Genomic DNA, 12,500 nt, shown 5'->3' with positions numbered 1-12,500 from the left:
GGGAGGAGGGAGAGGGAAACAGACAGAGACCAGAGAATGGACAGAGGAGATTAGGGGATATCTTCCCTGCCTGCACCGCAGTTCCGGCAGTTCTGTGGCCCCATCCCTTCAGGCCTCAGGGGGGCAGTGGCTTATCTCCAGTGGCCAGTCTCAGGGTGCCTCTAATCTTATTAGTTTCCTTCCCTGCTCACATCTCTGTAAGTGCTTCCTTCATTAGAGCCTGAGTTGAATTCTCTTTCCTGCCAGACCTTGCTAATTCACTGAATTACCATGGCAGTCCCCTCAGGGGATCGTCATCATGTCAATGCTTCAAGGGAGTGGTCCAAAGGGGCCCAGCTTTGAGTAAGGCCCCAAATGACTTTGAAACCCTGACTGGACAAAGTGAAACCAAATGCAGATGAGGCACTTGTAAAACATCAGGTACCCGAGGCTTTCAAGAGTGTACGTTCCACATAATAGCAAAACAGTGGAAATAATACAGATACCCAGCAACAGAGGATTGGCTAAGTAAGTGGAGGTTAGAGAAACAGGATGGTGTGGTAGTCAATCTGATGGTATCCCCCAATGATCCTCCCTCCTGGTATTCACGTCCTCCAGTACAACAGGGCTGACCTGCATGACAAAGAGAATACTACCCAAATGACACTGTGTGACCTCCAAGGCTAGGTCACGGAAAAAACATAGCTTCTGCCTGGCCCATTCTCACTCTGGGCCCATTCACTCTGGGGGAAGCCAGCCGCCATATCGTGAGGACACTCAAGCAGTCCAGTGGAAAGGCCATGAGAAAAGCACCACCTGCCAGCATGAGAGTGAACCACCTTAGAAGCAGGTCCTCCAGCTCTAGTCCAGCCTTCTGATAACTGCAGGCCCCAGCGGACACCTGATCGCAACCAAACCAGAGACCCCAAACCACAACTGCCCAGCCAAGCCACTCTCAAATTCCTGGCCCACGGAAATTGTAAGAGATAATGATTGTTATTGTTTTAAGCCACTAAGCTTTGGGGTGATCTCAATAGATAACCCGTAAATGGAAACATCATACAGTAGGTAAAAATCTTATTTTGGAACAATATTTAGGTAACTAAAAAATGCTCACAATCTACTAAATGAAAAGAACAACAATATAAGATGTGATCCCATTTTTAAAAAAATGTGTATGTTTATATATTCATCAAAAAAGACTGGAAGAGGGGCTTCCCTGGTGGCGCAGTGGTTGAGAGTCCACCTGCCGAAGCAGGGGACACGGGTTCGTGCCCCGGTCCGGGAAGATCCCACATGCCGCGGAGCAGGTGGGCCCGTGAGCCATGGCCCCTGTGCCTGCGCGTCCGGAGCCTGTGCTCCACAACGGGAGAGGCCACAACAGTGAGAGGCCTGCGTACCGGGGGGGAAAAAAAAAAAAAGACTGGAAGAAAATAATGTAAATATAAATGTCTACAATGATTATCTTTGGGTAGATAAATTAGAGTCCTTCCAATTTTCTTTTAAGTTTTTCTGTGTTTTCTAAAATGACCACTTTCCATAATCTGTCCAAATAAAGTGTACTTTCAAAAAATAGTTTTCCTGGTATATTTTTTAAATGGAAATTTATTTTACATAAAGTGAAAATGTTTGGCTCCAGCTTTCAAGAGGAGCCTGTTTACTTCCACCAGGAAAACATGATGACAAAGTCTACCTTGCAGGCTGCCCAGGGCCCCTTTCCTGATCTCATTTTGCCTCCTCCCTATAGGTCTAGCCTGGCTGTGGCTTGACAGCAGCCGATACAACAGCAGCCAGCCCATGGTGTCCTTCAGAGAATCAAATAAGTTTGGAGGTGAACGGAACCTTCAGGAGGCTCTACTTGCAGCATCATGACAATGAGGCACCCATGTTCTTCTTGAATGCTTTCTGTGACAGGGAGCTCACCTCCACCTGAGGCAGCCAGTCCATTGGCTGGTAACTCTCCTTGTTGGAAGCGTCTCAGTGAGAATAAACAGATGTTCCTAACCATGGAATGTGTGGCTGATCAGCAAGCGCTATGACAGCGGGCACTTTGTGTTGTTTACTGCTGTATTCTTTGCACCTAACATGGTACCTAGCATACAGTAGACACTCAAGAAATAGTTGTTGAATGAATAACTGAATAGGTGAATGGATGAATAGCTAAATAGTAATTGCCAGGCTTAGGGATTTAGTGTTGAGCGGGACCTATCGCCCCGGTCTTCATGGAGCTTAGAGTCTGGCAGACGAGATGGGCATGAAAGAAATCCCTAATTACCACTATGATGAGTGCCGTGAAGGAGGATTTCAAGAGGCCGTGAGGAACCTAGTTTAGGCAGGTCCGGGAAAGCCTTCCAGAGAAAGAGACATTTAAGACAAGGTCTAAAGAAAAAGTAGGAGTTGGGCAAGAAAACAGGTGGCAGGTTGAGGTGGCAGAGAAACGACAGTGGGGCAGGAGCAGAGAGGAAGAACAGTGAGGCTAGAGAGATGGGCGGAGTGGGCCACCCACGGCCTTGGGAGGTGGGATACAGAGGAGTAGGAAATGCAGCTTCTCCCCATGGAGGGCGTAAGATGTACAGAAGCCATTACCTGGGTCTATTCCCCAGGGAGCAGCTTTCTATACGTGAGACTCAGAAAAGGGCCAAAAGGAAGGGCAGACATGAGCAAGGTGCTAGAGACCACAGCCCCACCGCCCAGGCCCCTAGAGAACCACGTCTGCTGAAAGCACCGCACAACCATCTTGACCACGGCCGACCTGCAGAGCTGGCGAGGGCGGCGAAGACAGGAGGTGGTGGATGGCGCCTGCTGGAAGCCACACCGGTGCGTGGGGAGGTGTCCAGCCCTGGAGGATAAAGAACTGGGCTCCGTAAACTCATCTGCTCTGCTGCTGTTGCTTTTTCTCGTTGGAGATTTGTTTATCCTTTCATTTCCTAGTTTAATTTCCTTTTAATAAAGCCCTAATCTTGTCTTGGCTCACCTAATGGGACGAGGGATTAGTCTTTAGCTAAGCCAGGAGGAGGGCAGGGTGGAGGGCTACGGGTCCCTGGAGGCCAGGTCCAGTTCAGGGAAAAGCAGGGTCTGGGGACACACCTCCAGAGCTCGAGCAGACAGACAGCAAACTCGGGAGAGGCCAAACAAAGCAAAAACAAGTGTGGTACCCACACCTACCTGTGGGTCACTCCTCCCCCAGCTCAGGCCAAGTTTCCAAGGCAAATACCTCTTCCAAAGCAGAAGCCAGGAGGCCTAGTCCTGGCCTAGCCCCTGGCTCTGTGCTGGGCACGTTCTTTTCTGAGCCTCAGTTTCCTCACCTGTGTGATGGGCATGATAATCAGAGTACGTGCCCCAGAGGATTACTGCAAGTACCTGGCACACAGTGAGCTCTCTCAAACCACAGTAACTATTATTATTCACTGGAAAGTATAAGCCCAGCTTCAGTGGATCTGTCCTCGGTTATTCACACAGATAAGCCAGGCTACTCCAACGCCCAGGCCCAGTCTCTGCAATTACTCCTCCCGGCTCTGACCCGAGACTGTCTCACAGACTCAGGCACCCAGGGGCTGCAGCCTTAACCCCACTTTCAAGGCAGGCACCTGGGCTGGGGTTCCCCAAAGTTCTTCCCACCCAACCCGGCCAGTCCTGCTGTTTCCCTTGGAGACAGAACAACCCTGTCCAGAGCACCGGTGCCACGGGCAAGGTCCCGCTGCTTGCTGCCAAATGCTTGAACCAGGACTTCAACCCAGACTCCAAGCCTGTTCCCCAGAGCTGCTCCCTGGGCCTCCAAACCACGAAGCAGGAACACTCCTCCGGCAGGAAGGCAGACGCTGGCCGGATCCCCAGGCAGTGCCAGGCCAGCTGCAGGGATACAGGTGTGCCTTTCTGGCAGCTGTGCAAAGTTACTCTGCCTTTGAAGGGAGATGACTGGCCACCCATTAGACACTGGAGGCAGGAAATAGAATCTGTACTTGATGAAGGATGGAACCAAAAAAACCACTTAAAAGGTGACGGACGAAAGACCTCAGCGGGAGGGTGATATCTGGGGAGGTCGCTGCATGTAATTTTAAGGGGTGGAGAGTCTAAAGGCAATCTGAGATGAAATACAGCAGGAGGATGCAGGAAATGCCCAGGTGTGTCGGGGCAGGGAGGGAACACCTGGGGATGTCTGGAAACTTCTCTGAACAGATACTCAGGAGCGCGTGCTCTGGCGAGTGTCCGGTAGAGGCTGCAGGACCCATTTCCCACCAGCCTCTCAGCATCAGTAAGGGCTGTGGTTAGTGAGAGGAAGCCTTCTCCTCTCAAGAGGAAATGGTTCTCCATTCTGTAAGTCATTCCAAATTACACCAGACAGCTCCCGCGCAGAAACCGTCCAAGAAAACCAGCCTCCTAGCAGGTGGCAAAGTTCAGGACACTTAAGGGTTCCCTTTCCTTGCTAACCGAGCTCCCAAACCCCAGGGGAAATAAGGAAACTCAAACTGCTTTCTCTCGGTACCAGGGGAATAAGGTATGAGTGTCTTGACTGTGAGATGACAGTCGGGGAACGTTGTGATGTGCTCCCTGCTCGCCCCGGGTTGGAACTGTGAAGTCTTTGCTTCATGGGACCCAGTAAATACGTTCAAGAGACTCAACCTCGACTCCTCGGCACAACTCACATTACCATCCCTGATCTAGAATGAGCTATTCCAGACAAAGGAACTTTCCAAAAAAGAAAAAGCTCTCCAAGGGTCGTTAGCAAATAAAGAAAACAGTACTGAAAACTTTTTTGTATGTGTGAAGAGAAATTCTAGGAATGCTCTCTGAATTCTCAAAATGGAAATCCCCTACATGTGTTAGGGATTTTTAAAAACATAAAGCAGAAAATCTAACATATTACTGATAATCCAACATCAGCACATTACCATGCACTGTGGCAGAGGCCCTACTGGGGTAGAGCTGGAAAGGGATTTGGAAACCACAGGGAATAACCCCATTGCTGCCTACAACAGAGCTGAGGAACAACAACTCAACAGGATCTTTTGAGAAGTAAATGAGATGTACTGAAACCTGGCATGTAGTAGGCTCTTAATCGGTATGGGAGTTCATTCCTTAAAACACTTTCAAATGTAAGTCATAGTTGAAAATAAACCTTAAAACTTCAGCCAACTTGACTACATTTCCAGTTGCATAATTTTTTAATTTCAAAAAAAATGTACTTTTGCTTTATTGTTTTAATTAAAAAAAACGGGTCACTGTGAAAAAAAAATTCTAAATATCAAAAATAGTTTTGGAGGGTCAAAATCACCTATATTCTAACCACCCAGACACAGAGGCTTGAGATTTTGGTAGGTATCTTCCCAGATGTTTTAAGAAATGCACAGACACTCTGTCTTCACAATGACAGGATTATTCTCTGCGTGTTGCTCTGTAATCTTTTCTCATTTACAATGCCTCATGAACATTTTTTCATATTAAAATCGTAGCTCCGCACTGCCATTCTAAAGGCTGCACAGGATTCCACAGTATGAATACACTGTCTTTTATTTAACTAATCTCCGCTGAATGATGTTTTGGGTATTTCTAATTTTTCACTACTGTGAACCAGTGAAATGAGTATCTATGTCCCTGCCCACTTTCCCAATTGAGTTTCTCAGCAGCGGCACTAATGATATGCGGACTAGATAACCCTCTGTTGCGGGGGTCTGACCTGCGCAGGGTAGGATGTTTAGCAGCGTCACCTGTTAGGTGCCTCTACCTGTTAGATGCCAGTGGCAACTCCCCGTGACAACCAAAAATGTGTCCAGACATTAGGCAGCTGAGAACCACTGCTTTAAGACAAACTCCTAGAAGTGGAATAAGCCAGCTCAAGGCATTACATACTTTTCATTTTGTTACCCATTGCTAATACGCCCTCCAGAGGCTGAATGCCCTGGCCAGCACCAAGGAGCATCTATCCACCTCTTCATTTTTGCCGGTGTGAAGGTGAGTAAGGTCAGCCCACTGTTTTGTTTTTTAATTAAATTAATAGACTTGCGGGGGGCGGGGGAGGGAGCGTTGAGAAGTTTTAGATTTGCAGGAAAAATGGAGCAAAAAGTACAGAGAGGTCTCATTTACCCCCTCACTCCTCACTCCCAGCTTCTCCTACAACTAACATCTTTCATGGGTGTGGTACATTTGCTACAACTGAGAAGCTAATATTGATACATTATTATTAACCAATGCCTAGTTTACATTAGGGCTCACTCTCTGTGTAATGACATGTATCTACCATTACGATATCATACAGAATAGTTTCACTGCCCCGAAAATCCCTGTGCTCTGCCTATTCATCCCTCCCTCCCCACAACCCCTGGCAACCATTCTTACTACTGTCGCCATAGTTCTGCCTTTTCCAGAAGGTCATATAGTTGGAATCATATAGTATGCAGCCTTAGTAATATGCATTTAAGTTTCCTCCATGTGTTTCCATGGCTTGATAGCTTGTTTCTTACTAGTGCTAAATAATATTCCATTGTCTGTCTGTACCACAGTTTGTTTATCCATGCACTTTGCTGAAGGACACATTGGTTGCTTCCAACTTTGGCAGTTATGAATAAGGCTGCTATCAACATCAATGTGCAGGTTTTTGCATGGACATAAGTTTTCAGCATATCTGGATAAATAACTAGAAGCACATCGGCTGGATCATATGGTAGGATTACGTTGAGCTTTGCAAGAAACTTCCAAAGTAGCTGTACCATTTTGCATTCCCACCAGTAATGAATGAGAGGAATCAGAGTTCCTGTTGCTCCACATCCTCACCAGCATTTGGTGGTGTCAGTGTTACTGATCTTAGACATGCTAATAAGTGTGTTGTGCTATCTCTTTATTGTTTTAATCTGCAATTCCCTAATGATAGGATGTTGAGCATCTTTTCACATGCTTATTGAGTTGTATTCTTACTGCTGCATTTTAAGAGTTTTCTGCATATTTTGAAAACTAGTTCTTTATCAGATACGTGTTTTACAAATATTTTCTCCCAGTCTGTGGCTTGTCTTTTCATTCTCTTAACAGTGTCTTTTGAAGAGCAGAAATTTTTAATTTTAATGAGGTCCAACCTATCAATTGTTTCTTTCATGGATTGTGCTTTCCGTATTGTATCTAGAAGGTTATCATCACCAAACCCAAGTTCACCTAGATTTTCTCCAATGTTATCTTCTAGGAGTTACCTTCTATAGTTCTGCATTTAACATTTAGGCCTGTGATCCATTTTGAGTTAATTTTTGCAAAAGGCATAAGGTCTGTGTCCAGATTCATTGTTTAATTTCCCCTTTTAAAAAAATTAGTAGTGAGGTTGGACACCTTCATCTTTTCATTGACGTTTGTATTCTCTCCTGAAATGCCCTCGCGTGTCCTCTGCCCAATTTTTAGGTCATGCTGTTCATTCCAATTATATTTTTTGCCATTTAAAAATCATTTTTACCAATTTATTGAGCTGTAACTTACATACAATAAATTTTACCCATTTTAAGTGTACAGATTGATGTTTCAGTGAATGTAAATTACATTAAAAACTGCAAGGACAACCACATCCAAATTTTAAAATCCTCCCATCACCTCCAGAGAGTTCCCTCCTGCCCCTTGCAATCAATCATTGCCCCACCCCAGCCCCAAGCAACACCTGATCTGCTATCACCATAGCTTTGCTTTTTCTGGAATTTTGTATCAATGGAATTAGACAGTCTGTTGTCTTTTGAGTCCAGCTTCCTTTACTTGGCATAATGTTGTTGAGATTCATCCTTGTTATTGCTTATATCAGTACTTGCTCCTTTTTAATTGCCGCGTAGTACTCCATTGCATGGATATACCACATTTTATATATCCATTCACACGTTTGTAGGCATTTGCATTGTGTCCAGTTTAAAGCCTTTATGAATAATGCTATGAATATTCAACCTCTGTGCTGTGACCAGCTGCTTTAAAATATTTTGTCATATTAATTTTAAAACTATAGTTTAAAATTTAAACTACATATAGTAAACTATATATAGTATATCCTACTATAGTCCAAACCATGTCAACTGGTACCAAAAATGGCGATATAGGATATGGGACTCCAAACCTGTATCTCAAAGTGCAAAAGTCAGAAGTTACTGCCACATGTCCCAGTGACCCCAGGATGGCATAAAATTCCTACAAAGGTCATGGGAAGCCAGATGTAGCTCTGAGAACCCCGGTCCCTGAAAGTCACTAAGCCAAGGAGAATCTAGAGTAACAAGACCAGGAAATGCACTTTACACTGACATTTTCAAGCTTTCCACTCCCAGACTGACATTTCTAGAAAAGACATGCTCAGCTTGAGTGCCAGGAGAAAAGGCATGTACACAGCTCTTTGGATCTGTGCCTGCCGTTGATATTTGAGATCTGCTGAGCTCAAAGCCACCACTCTTTGAAGACTGCTGAGACCTTTCTGGTTTTAGAAAGAAGGGAGGAAAAAAGCTGAAAACTAAAGAAAATAATGTTACAGGGAACAAAAGGAATTGCAGGACCTGGACCTGTGCAGATAAAGAAACTCTTCCCTCACATATCCAGTGGAGATTTCCATCACAGCAACACAGGAAGAGAACTGGAGACAAATTCCTACAGCTCTTTCTCTGCAAACTGGCCAGGCCAATAGAAGGGGATTCCTGGCAGATGTGTCAGCTGGTTTTCTATGTCACCCCAACCCCAACTTCACACCATGCTCCACCCAATTCCAACCGCCCCCTGCCCCAAGAGTGTCCCCAGAGTGGTAGGTGCTGGTAATTTGAGCAGCCAGTGGGTGCTGATCACCCTTTCCCATCCCACCTCCGTTAGGGAGTATGGTAGTTCAAATCCAGGCATATGGTTCACCTTCACTCCACACCTACTGCTAATATCACCATCATTCTACAGATGACGAAACTGAAGCACAGAGAGGTTAAGTAACTTGCCCAAGGTCACACAGCTGATAAGTGGCAGAGCCACGATTCAGGTTCAGATTCTTATACAATGCCACTAATTAAATAAATGGCACACACACACACACACACACACACACACACACACACACACACACACACAACAAGGGTTAGAGAAGGAAAGAGGGTGCTCCTTCTTGCCTCTTTACCTGAATTGGTCATAAAAGGTGCCACAGAGATGGAGAATACTGGAGCATGCCCAAAGGGCCAAGGACTTTTAGAGGAGCACCTCAAGCTGGCAGAGAGAACACAGAGAACAAACGTACAGAACTGTGCAAAGGACTAAAGAAAGACCCAGGGTGTTTCTCTGGTTTGGTCTCCACTCTCCAGGCCGCCACTGTCCTCTGGAAAGGAAGGGGTGGCCCGTGACGTTTATTTGAGCCAGAGAGAAACTCAGTCTGCTTAAAGAAGCAGGTGGCAGGACTGGGTGGAGAAGTCAACACTGAGAACACTGAACAACACAAAAAATGAGGATATAGGATGGCCGACGACCTGGATTTGGATACCGACTCCACCAATGCTCTCTTGTACAACCCGAGGTCAGTCCCCAAGCTCCCTCGACCTCAGTGACTACATCTGTAAAATGGGAGTGATCACGGTTACAATCCATAATAGAACTTCATGTAAAGCTCTTAGCACATAACCCACAGTCAGCATTAGCTATATTATTATTAGTTATTAAATTATACTTGGTCCAGCCCACCCTGCCTGGAATGAAAACCACCACGGGGCCAAACGGGAATGATGCTCGCCCAGGCTGTGTCACGTGTTAGCCTGCTGGGATCTGCTGAACACAGAAGACTTGACCAGCCGCAGCGCTTCTCCACTAGTGATTACTGAGCCATGATCCCACATCTGCAACCACTGGGCTCCCTACGTCACTTCAGATGAAAGCCGCACTGATGAACTCTTCCCCGATTAGAAGCGAGAAATGGGATTCATAACACTCAGATAAGGTCTGCGATAGATGTGGCCATAGACGTTTCCTGTGGCTAGATCAAGCCACCAAATGTCTGGAAACGCGGAGCTGTCAACGCAGTCACCTTTTGTCTGCTTCAAAGACATTACCCAGCTGAGCTGGATTTGCCAGGTGTTCGTGCCGTTTTTTGCCTCCTGAGCTCTCCCCCCAAACCACCCTGTGATGAGATGATTGCTTGGAAGACAACTGGCAATTACAGTCCTTTTAAGAGTCTAGGCACGTATTAAAAGATTAGAAGCCTTGGACACGTGCCGCCAGGTGACCAGGTAGCATCTGCGATGGAAGGGGCCTGTAAATGATCATTTAAGAGGAAATATGTACTTTTTATTCCTGAAAAGGTGGAGATTCTGGCCCTCTCCCTTCTTTACACTATCTTTCACAGGCTTCTGCAACATACAAAGCACAGACGTGGTGGGGGGGGGTGGGTTAAGGAAAGGCTGTGTTAAGGCCCCTCAATTGTGTTACCCTGGGCTCACATCTGGCGTTGGGATCACCTAATGAAAGGCTTTTGTGAACAGTGAAATCTACAAGGGGGTGGAGTTAGCTATAGAGACCAGGCAGGATTTCACTTCCACTGCTGCACCAGAGAGAAGGGCCTTCGTGCCTTCATTCACACCCACATACCCTCCTACTCTCCCTCCCAGGGCCAGATCTGTGCACCAGCACTTGCCCTGCACTTGCCCAGCCCTGACAGTCAACGCTGCGTGATCTTTTGCAACCCAGGGGTTTGCCTCTGTCCAGTTCTGGCCCTACCCCTTTCCTTACGTTATGAATGACTGCATAATGAACACGTGGTCACATAAACCACCCCATGAGATAAATGGAGCAAACACACCTTGTTGAGGAAGGCGATGATCCATTTTTCAGTGGAAGTTTCAAGGTGGGCTTTTAGGAGGTTAATGCCTGAAGTGAAGACAGATCAGAAGGAAGCAGCCAGGCGTCGGTTCAAACCAAAGGTGCTGAAATAGACATTGCCCAACCAACTCCAAAACATCAGGGATCTCGCAACACCTGAATGAGGTGGCCTTGGGGCAAGTAAAGGGTCCGTCACGATCACCCAGCAAATACAGATCTGCCATAAAATTCAGTGACCCCCAAGAAGTTGTACAACTACCCAGAAGCTAAATAGAGATTTCAAAATGGTGCAAGATTTGTGGGGTGCATCACAGAGGACGGAGAGAGGAGACCCCCGGGGTTCTGGAAGACCCAAGACTGAGCTGACTCCTCTTCCGTAACATTCCCTCTCATGGGCTGTAATCCACTCCTGAGAAGCTAATTCCTCATGATGATGTCTGGATTCCAAGGGAAGACACCACCACCTCGGGGAGCCGAGATGATCAAAGGGCAGCCAACAGATCACAAGCCGCCTTGCGTTCCCTGAGGTCCTACTGCATGTCTACATGGCCCTTGGCAGGATGAAGGCTCTGGTCAAGACAGATATGGCTCGGTCCTCATGGAGCTTCCAGGCTAGTGGGGAAGACACGTCAATAAACTAACTGCCGAATAATTATTCATCATCACAATCTCAATGAATTTAGAATATACAAGCTCCATGAGGACAGGGGTTTGTGTCTGTTTTTTGTTCACTGATCTGTCACTAGTGCCTAGAACAGAGCCTGCCACATAGTAGGTATTCAATAAAGATTTGTTGAATGAATGAAGTGCTATAAAAGAAAAGCAAAGGGCATAGTGAGAGCCCATGATGAGGGGACCGAAGCTAGTTGGGGGCACCAGAGAAAGCTTTCCTGCGGAAGCCACGGTAAGTGGATCTGGGACTGTGGAGGATGCTACAGGCAGAGGCAACGGTCAGGTGACAGGAGAAGCTGGAGTGTCAGAAGGGCTAGAAGAAACCTCCTGGGAAATAGGACCCTAAGATGTGGCCTGAAGCTGGCAGGGGCCCCACTGTGCACAGCCATGTTCAAGGATGCTTTTGAAGCCTCGGGACAAAAAATAAATCCAAATTAAGAGAGCGGAGGAAGAGAGGAAACCGTCAGGCTCTTCCCCTCACTGTTCTCTCCCTCTCCCAACACCACTAAGGAATTAAAAACCACCTGATTATATATATCCATAAGAATAATCCGTGCCTTCCTTTAATTGCTTAATAGAAGGCAGTGAAGAAATTGTGAATTACTGCCCCAAATGGGACATTTGCCAAGGAAGAATCATGAGCCGTGATCACTGGGTGCTCACATCGGAGCAGCTAAATATTTCAAGTATTAGAAAGACAGCACAACATAAAGCAGCAGAAGTCCCCACCTCCGCTTCCTGGCAAAGCCCCCGTGGCTTTTACGGCATTTATGCCCTTATTCCCAATGGAAGAGCTATCATCCGCCCTGCCCGTAGGCATGCTGTGAAAAATGAGGGATGGCCTCAGTCTGACAAAGTCGATGATAAAGAAAAGAGTTTCCCAGGGCCCCACAGAACCACGGGCATTTCAACACCACCTCCCCTTCCCGCCCCCCCTGGGAGGACCACAGCCAGTGCCTGCATTTCCCGGCTTCGGTGGCAGAGACTCCTTCATTTCAACAATTGCTTCAGTGTACTGGGAAACTGGTAGGGTGTTTGTGGGCTCCCTGGAGAGGAGCAGGAAAGAGGGG

General features: G+C 46.7%; 1 pseudogene; it reads left to right on the top strand.

Moving 5' to 3' along the window:
- The first annotated feature begins 9,404 nt into the window (after positions 1–9,404).
- The window catches only part of LOC103068399 (cytochrome b-c1 complex subunit 10 pseudogene), a 19,585-nt pseudogene continuing 16,489 nt past the window's right edge, over positions 9,405–12,500 (top strand).

This window comes from Lipotes vexillifer, unplaced genomic scaffold (assembly GCF_000442215.2).
Source record: "Lipotes vexillifer unplaced genomic scaffold, Lipotes_vexillifer_v1.1 scaffold1531, whole genome shotgun sequence".
Lineage (NCBI taxonomy): Eukaryota > Metazoa > Chordata > Mammalia > Artiodactyla > Lipotidae > Lipotes > Lipotes vexillifer.
The sequence above is the reverse complement of the archived record's forward strand: the minus strand, read 5'-3'. Positions and strand labels throughout refer to the sequence as shown.